This window comes from Cicer arietinum, chromosome 4 (genome assembly GCF_000331145.2).
Source record: "Cicer arietinum cultivar CDC Frontier isolate Library 1 chromosome 4, Cicar.CDCFrontier_v2.0, whole genome shotgun sequence".
Lineage (NCBI taxonomy): Eukaryota > Viridiplantae > Streptophyta > Magnoliopsida > Fabales > Fabaceae > Cicer > Cicer arietinum.
Window position 1 is genome coordinate 42,583,631 of NC_021163.2, and position 9,721 is coordinate 42,593,351.

Consider the following 9,721-nt stretch of genomic DNA (forward strand, 5'->3'; position numbering starts at 1 on the left):
TACAGTTTTCTGGCCTAGCTCTTTGCGTGCTCTTGTCTCCCTGGCCTTGCTTTATTATTCCAAACCACAAAAGTTTAAAAAACACTAAGTAAGTATTGAGCACAATTTACAATGTAGCAATATTTAATTATAATGAGGCAAACATGAATTTAAAACTAGAAAGAAAAAACAAATCAAACATAAATATAAAACTATAGATTATAAATCGATCAAACATGAATGTTACACTAAAAAGAATAAACAAATCAAACATGAATGTAAAACTACAAAGAATAAACAGATCAAACATGAAAATAAAAAGTAAAACTAAAAAGAATAAATAGAACAAACATGAACATAAACTCAGGAAACCTAACTTACAACCTTAAGAATTCTGAATATCTTAACACAGAAAGACATAAACTTTCTTAAAACTTTAACCTAAAGATTACTTAAAAAGAATAAACATGTCAAACATGAACATCAAACCAAAAACCAAAACTCAGAAAATACAAGAACATAAACCTTAAAATAAAAAATACAAGATTATAAAACAATAACCTTAAAGCATAGCAAATAAAAAAAAATCTGTAAATAACTACAAATATAAAACTAGTAAATCTAAATCTACATAAACTACAAATGAAAGCACCATCTATTGAAAAAAATCAGAATAAATTACACTATTATCTTAGAAACATGAACAATAGTAGTATAATTCACACCTAAGAAATTAGAAAACACTAAGAAATCATAGATTAACCTTAAAAACTTAAAAATACATTAAGAAATCTTACTAGATAGATTTCGTTGCATGTTTGTAGGCTAGAGGGAGACAACGACGATGCTGACTGTGAGCGACAAAGAAAACTGTTTGAGAGAGACGAGAAAGAGTGAGGCGGTTGAGTCTCTAACAGTTAGAGTGAGTGAGTGTGTTTCGTTTCGTGTTGACTTTAAAGTTTGAAGTGAGTGTTGTGAATTGGGTTGGTTGGTTGTATATTATTTGAGTTTCTTTTATTTTGTTTTTTTTTTATTTATTTTTTTATTTTTATAAAGAAAACTTGCCTTGGATCAAGACCACATGCATGGAAAATGTGTAAAAAATTTTAACATGTAATGTCCTTGTGTGAGTACTGTTTGCATATTAATGTATAATATAAAAATAATAATATAATCATAGTAATGGATTCAGTTAGGTTTGGATGCCTACGGATCCAAATTATCCATTCGAAGCCGACTGTGTAGACCTATCTAAATCATTACTTTTCACTTGTTCAATCCATCAATCTGTCGAAACCTGACCACATGCTTAAATTTTCTCTTGGATTAGTCGGATTCAGTCAGATCCTGTAAGACCCGTAATTTTAAAGTGTGCTTTATGTGTTTTTGTGTATTTTGGATTTTTGGCTCGGAGGCTTTTTAGCCAAAGTTATAATATTTTGGAGTTATTTGTTAAAAGTAAGTAATATATATATATATATACGTTTTGTTTTGAAAATCATTAAGTTAAATCGGTATTGAGAACGGGGAATCTCTTAATGACTTATTTAATTAATGTTGTTTGAAAGTCGTTTCGGTAAATGAGTATTAAGAATGGGGAATCTCTTAATATGACTGTTTGCTTAACGTTTTGTTTTGAAAATCATTAAGTTAAATCGGTATTAAGAACGGGGAATCTCTTAATGACTTATTTAATTAATGTTGTTTGAAAGTCGTTTCGGTAAATGAGTATTAAGAATGGGGAATCTCTTAATATGACTGTTTGCTTAACGTTTTGTTTTGAAAATCATTAAGTTAAATCGGTATTAAGAACGGGGAATCTCTTAATGACTTATTTAATTAATGTTGTTTGAAAGTCGTTTCGGTAAATGAGTATTAAGAATGGGGAATCTCTTAATATGACTGTTTGCTTAACGTTTTGTTTTGAAAATCATTAAGTTAAATCGGTATTGAGAACGGGGAATCTCTTAATGACTTATTTAATTAATGTTGTTTGAAAGTCGTTTCGGTAAATGAGTATTAAGAATGGGGAATCTCTTAATATGACTGTTTGCTTAACGTTTTGTTTTGAAAATCATTAAGTTAAATCGGTATTGAGAACGGGGAATCTCTTAATGACTTATTTAATTAATGTTGTTTGAAAGTCGTTTCGGTAAATGAGTATTAAGAATGGGGAATCTCTTAATATGACTGTTTGCTTAACGTTTTGTTTTGAAAATCATTAAGTTAAATCGGTATTGAGAACGGGGAATCTCTTAATGACTTATTTAATTAATGTTGTTTGAAAGTCGTTTCGGTAAATGAGTATTAAGAATGGGGAATCTCTTAATATGACTGTTTGCTTAACGTTTTGTTTTGAAAATCTTTAAGTTAAATCGGTATTAAGAACGGGGAATCTCTTAATGACTTATTTAATTAATGTTGTTTGAAAGTCGTTTCGGTAAATGAGTATTAAGAATGGGGAATCTCTTAATATGACTGTTTGCTTAACGTTTTGTTTTGAAAATCATTAAGTTAAATCGGTATTAAGAACGGGGAATCTCTTAATGACTTATTTAATTAATGTTGTTTGAAAGTCGTTTAAGTTAAATGGGTATTAAAAATGGGGAATCTTTTAATATCTGCATTTGCTTAACGATTGTTGTGGATGGAGTCAGTATATGCTCATGCATTTTCATGCTTTTTGTAAATCGTGCAGACCCGTGATAGGTGGCACCTTGATAAATAGTACTTTGGCCTGTGATAGGCGGTACATTTATGATTTACGTTTTTGAAAACCGTGCAGACCCGTGATAGGTGGCACCTCGATAAACGGTACGGGCCCGTGATAGGCAGTACGTTTATGGTTTTCGGTTTTTTTGTAAATTGTGCAGACCCGTGATAGGTGGCACCTTGGTAAATAGTACTTTGGCCTGTGATAGGCGGTACATTTACAATTTACGTTATTTTAGTAAGCCGTGCAGACCCGTGATAGGTGGCACCTTGGTAAACGATACGGGCCCGTGATAGGCAGTACGTTTATGGTTTACGCTTTTTAGTAAATCGTGCAGACCCGTGATAGGTGGCACCTTGGTAAACGATACGGGCCCGTGATAGGCAGTACGTTTATGGTTTACGCTTTTTAGTAAATCGTGCAGACCCGTGATAGGTGGCACCTTGGTAATTGGTACTTTGGCCTGCGATAGGCGGTACGATTATGATTTACGGCCCTTCGAGGAGGGTTTTGGTTTGGAATTCCGAGTCCATGCATTTTGGCATATACGCATTGCATTAGGGTGCTTGGCACGCGAGTCGTGGTTGATTTGAGTTTTATGATTAAGTGATTTGAATTTGAGTCGTTGTGGTAATTGCGTTGAAAATGCTAAGTGTTATGTGTTGATTGTTGTGTGTAAGTATGATGGTTATCGAGATCCCAATTGTCGTGGTAATCGTGTAGGAATTGCTAAGTGTTAGGTTGTGAACTTGATTAGGAATGACTTGAGTTAATTCATGAATTTTTGGAAAAATGATCAGGGAAATCGATTTCCCAATCGATTGGATGGAAGTCATTGGCCAAATGGACAAAATCGATTAGCCAATCGATTTTGTAATCAGTTTTCGAAAATCCTTTACGTAATCGATTGCCCAATCGATTGGGCCTAAGTCAGGGACTCATCCATATTCGACCAAATCGATTTGGAAATCGATTGGCTTAAAACCTGGGGGCTCAGTACCCACTCAATCGATTGCCAAATCGATTGATTCAGCCCAGGATTCTGTTTTCATTAAAAACCTTCACCCCAATCGATTTCCCAATCGATTGGCTCAGTGAAAATCCTCAGTTTGAGTTAGATGATTGATTTCTCATTAACTTATCCATGTCTTGATTGGTTATGTGTTAATTAGGAGATTGAGGACTTCATTTTACTTTCATTTTTAATTGGCAAAGTATTGTATGAACTTTTCGCATATTGGAAATCCTGTTAAGGTGCATGCTTAGTTGAAAAGTTATTTTGGGCATTTAAAAACTTAATTGTTATGTGTTAACTGTTATTTTCTGGTTGGTGACCCTTTACAATTATTGTGGAAATCTGGGCTTTGCCCTCAGATGAGAGTCAGGACGGTCATACCGGTTCGTACCCTACGGACGGGAATGGAGATGGGAACGTTTGACTGTAGTTACGATAGGAGGATCTCAGGGGGCGCGTGGAGATTACTCAGGGTGTATAGCTTTTTGGTAGGATGATCAGATTATGATGTTGTATAGGGACTAGGTGTCCTTCTTTTTGGATTGGAGTATTTTTAGTTTGGGAAAACTGTATTTATACTATTATTGTCAGTTCGACTTCTTATGTGAATGGGTTCCATGTACCATTTATGGTTGTGTAAATGTTTTGGATTTATAATTGGAGAAACTTTTCCGCTGCTTGTAAATTTTAATGACTCAGTTATTTATCCAAAGGCATTTCTTTATCTATTTCTCTGTTTTAGTTTAATTACTTTTGAAAAAAAAAATATACCCTCGCTTTGAAAAACGGGATGTTACAGATCCGCTTTTGTTGTTCACCCCTATCGATTACTATGCCATATATTTTTGTATTTCTTTCCTTGTATTTTTTATATTTATTCATTAATATTATTATTCTTTATTAAACATTTTCACTTAAATGATTAATAAGTTTTATTTAATACAAATCATTCGATATAATTTAAATAAAATAATAATTATCTTTAACTAAAATAATTATTAACGATATTTATTTATTTCTAGACCTAACTCTAAATTACTAGAGTTTATTCTTTTCAAAAATGGAAGGATTAAGAACAAAAATACTTTTCAATTTTTGAAATATGAGATGCAAAAGTATACAATTAACAAATAATATAGATGTATTTGACAATTCACAAAATTTAAGGATTAATTTAACTAATGTTTCCTATGTCAAGAATCAACTTACATATTTACTTATGATCTAATGGATACATGACCTAGGTGTCGACAATGTGATATTAATTTGAGTTTGATTCAAAGACTTTGGTAGATTGCTTGAAAAAACCACCTAATGGCATATCTAAGTTGGATTACAATATTGGTGACACTGTTAAACTTTAGAATATTTTTTATCCACACTCGTTGGTAGTGTTTCCTAGGAAGCAGCAAGCTAATGTTATGACTCACCAGTTGGCTCAAGTGACTGCATATACAACTAATTCTCAAGTTTATTCCTATCATGTATTTAAGTTGTTATTATTGAAGAAATGATGATTTCTAAGATAAAAATTTATTTAAAAAAAAAATCTGGAAGAACATAAACCTGAATTAAATATTAAATGATATGAGATTGCTTGAAACTTTTTTATAATGCGTTACAAAAAATAGAAAAGTTTGAGAAATAAAATGAAACTAGATATTAGCCCATGCTTTGCGTGGAAACATTTGATATATTAAATTAAGATTAAATTGTACTTTAATTTTATAAGCATTATTATTTGAATTTAGAAGCAAAGATGATTAGTAGATAATAGTTGTTGAATGATATATTAGAAGAACAGAAATTTTATGTTAAACAAGTGAGGTAAGCTTTGCATCATGTATAAAAAATTTATTGACCATTGGATTAATAAGTTTCATCATTGGATCATATGAGATATTACGAGACTTAATGATCTAATGGTGGAAAATAAACTTATGCATGGTGCAAGATGATCTTACCTATATACATAAGAGAAAGCTAAAAAGTAATCATCTTTAGTATGATATATTCTAATTTTCTATCAAATTTTTTTAGATATGTTCAAGATAGTTGATAATGATTTAAAAAACCGAAGTTATAATATTTATTTTAACTAATTAATTTTGGCTTCGTATTTTATACACATATACTAAAATTTTCTATCACCTTTCGAAATTTGTTTAAATAAAATAGACAGTGTATTTCAAGAATTATGTAAAAGTTTATATAAATTAAATTATCTCACAATATGTTATTGTTTGTGTGCTCATATTTGATATTCAACCAAATAATACTTCTCTAAGATGAAAAAAAAATTACGATAGATCCTTTAGCAAAACAATTTGAAACGAAATTTGAGTTGTAAATATTAAAATATAGAAAAAATAAAACATCAAAGTTGAAATAGTTTAGAAATGTGACATTATAAAAATTGGTAAGTCGTCGAAGAAATATTAATCAATACTATGCAATCGCAGTTAAATAGTGTATTTGGGGAAGATATCTTAAAATATTAAGAAGAACAATCATATTATAATAAATTAAAAAACAATATGCAAGTTACAAAACTAATATATTATGAACTCTAAGAAATTGAAACATTATAACAATGAAGCTATAGAACTCACATATTGAGCTCTTTTAACTTGGTGATTGAATAAACCGTTGCAAGTGGGAATTACTAAGGATGCAATAAATTCTATGATATGATAGACTTAAGCTACAATTTAATTTTATAATATAAAATTGAATGATTTTTATAGGAATATCAAATGCATATTTAAGAAATTGAAATAAAAATTTGAGGCATTAATCACATAGCTAATATATATATATATATATATTTTGAAATAGAAATAGCTTTAGAAATTTTTTTTAATAAAAAGGGCATTTGAATGATCTTAAACAAAGGAAATAAATATGCATGATATCATATAAATTCATCTCATGGATAACCATGTCTAGACAAATGATATTACTAATCCTGAAATTTATTTTAGGTCGCCTTTTTAAATAAAATATTTGTTATGAAAATAATTTGGGTTTCATTCAACCATTTAACATATACATAGTGAAACATGTAATGTAGTAGACATCAAAATATTCCACCCAATATTTGTGTTACTCCCAAATAGTTCATGTAAATTGTGACAAACAAATGATAAAGAATAGAACTTTGAATTAGTATTCTAATGTACTGGTTAAAAAGAGTGAAGTGATACATTATCAATGATCAAGACACGATCCATCTTTTAAAATCTGGAAAACAAATAAAATAAAATTTGAAAAGGGAACATACACTAAATGGTGATATTAAAACATGTGATTAAAACTTGTACCGATAAAAATAAAAAACTAAAAATGTGGGATAGGTGCATCTCATAGACATAAATTATCTATTATTCTTCATCTAAGAAAATCTAAAGATGAGGTGAGAAATTTCAATATCACTGAAATTTAAGGGATGTACATTGGTGTTAGAAACATGCTTCAAGTTTAAACATGTATCCGACAAATACATTGAATGACACATAATATACTATGTAATAAAATATAAGCACAATTTGGACAAAAAGTGATGTAGTTGGATCAAATGTCAACAACAACAATTGATCACAAATATATCAAAGCATATAAATAGAATTCAAGTTCAAAGATGTAAACTAAAAAAATGTAAAAAATTTCAAATTTTGTTTATCTAAAAGGAAAAAAGTTTTAAAGCATGTAAATGAGCATACAAAGAATTGCATAGGGACTAATCATATATGCCATTGTCTTTCTATTTACATATATAAAATAACTTCCACTAATTATAGTCATGTATGTATTTCTTGAGAAACATTTAAAATGACCCAATATATTAATTGAGAGTTAAAATCATTGGAAAAATCGTTATCAACATTGATGGATGAGCAATGAGTGTCGAATAACTCATATTTATTGTATTGTAATTTATAACTCATATCACATTAATAGTTCAACTAAATATTATATGCAAAACATCTAATAGTAAATTGTGTGCTAAAGTAAAAAAAAAGTACTAAAACAAATTGCAAGTATAAAATAATAAGAAAGTGAAAGAATGTTTGTTAGATGTGTCACGACATTTTTTTTTAAGTGATAATATTTAAATGAAGAGACACAATATTTGATGACATGTTGTAATAGTTATAGGAGTCCATTTTAATATATTATAATAGATTACGACGTTATTCCAACGGAGTATTAAAGCCATATGACACATAATTGAGGATGATTTGAACGGATTCAAGATGCAAATGCTTGTTGTCCAAAAGAAAAAAGATTCAAATGCTCGGGTCCTTCTGTCCGCTATGAAATTGAAGGCTAAAACATGGGCGTTAGAGATGCCAAAAACAAAATTATATCCACATATATTTGTTACTAAATAAAATTACTTAAATGTGAGTGTGATGTAATATTTGGTTGTGAAAATGACTTTATGATGTAATAATATTTTGATGTGTTAATATTATTTTTATGTTGCAAAGAGATTTGAAACAAATTATATATATAATTACAATTTTCTTTTATTATTTCTAATTGAAAAATAAAATACACGTCAATATTTGTAATAGTATAAGAATGCACTTGTAATTCCACACTAAGACTCTAGCTTGTACTCCTTCTAGACTCAAGCTAAGTTAATTAGTTGAGCCAGTTGCTGATGTGTGCCATGTTGTTAGAGTCAGCAATTGACATCGCAAGTAGTTATATTGATGTGGCTAGTTAGTTACACATACACCAATATGGTTTAGCTATAAAAGCTAATCCCTCTTGTAAAAACATTTAAGTTTTGAATCAATGAAAATAGTGAATTTGCATAATTTCAACGTGGTATCGTCGAGTCTCCAGACATAACAACTTCCACACCATTTTCTTCTTCTTCTTGAGGTTCTTCAATGGTGGATCCAACAATGCATATAGAACAGATCATCATAATTAACAATCAATGTACTAAATACTTCAAAACATTCATCAAAATCTGGACTTACTCACTCTCTCAGGATTAAACTCCATGAGAATAATTTCTTGTTATGGAAACTACTCATAATCTTCAATGATTCATCTTAAATCCAAAAATTCCTCTCCAATTTGCAGCATAAGAAGATTGTGCTTTGAATAAGCTCTCAGATGAGTATAGAAAGTGGTTAACTCAAGATCAAACTCTACTCACATGGCTACTTCTCTACATTGTTTGATGGAGTTCTACCATAAGTTCTTGGATGCAAGCATGAATTCTAAGTATGGGATAAAGTTCACATATACTTCAAATTCTTTCTCAATGAGAGAGCTCATCAACTTCGAATGAAGTTACATAACATTAAGAAATATATGAGATTTATCAATGATACCATATGTGCATCAAAATTGAAAGTGCAAACACGAGAAGTAGGTTGAATTGTGTTTGACTAAATTGATAACTTTTTCATTATTTGATTAAATTGGTTCAGATTTGATTATTTACTTGGAGTAGAAGCAATAACAAAACTAAAGAATGCAAGAATAATTTGACACAAGTAATTTATCCTGATTCACCACTAACTTAGCTACATCCAATTCTTTCACTCCGAAGGATTTAATCTAGTAATTCAACAACTTGAATTACAAAGCACATGATCATCCAAGATAATCTTCTCAAACAGACTGACAACCTCAGACTTTTGAAGAACACATATACATTGACTCTACTAGTCATGTCTTCTCCATACAATATGACAACCTAAAATTGTTGAAGGAACACTAACACCACTATCAGGTTGAATACAAATGTTTGAAATTTGAGTAGTTGCTTCTAACAATCTGATTATAATAATGACTATCACACTCTAAGAAAAATACTTAGAAATATTTCTCATTCGAACAAGTGTTTCTCTCTATGAACTCTAAGATGAATTTGAAATTATGAGCTTGAGTTCTTAAACTCTTTTCTAATTTTTGGATCATTTTCTTCTTCAGCTTTGAGTATTTATTTATATATAAAACTAGAGCTTCAACTTAATCTTTGTTTA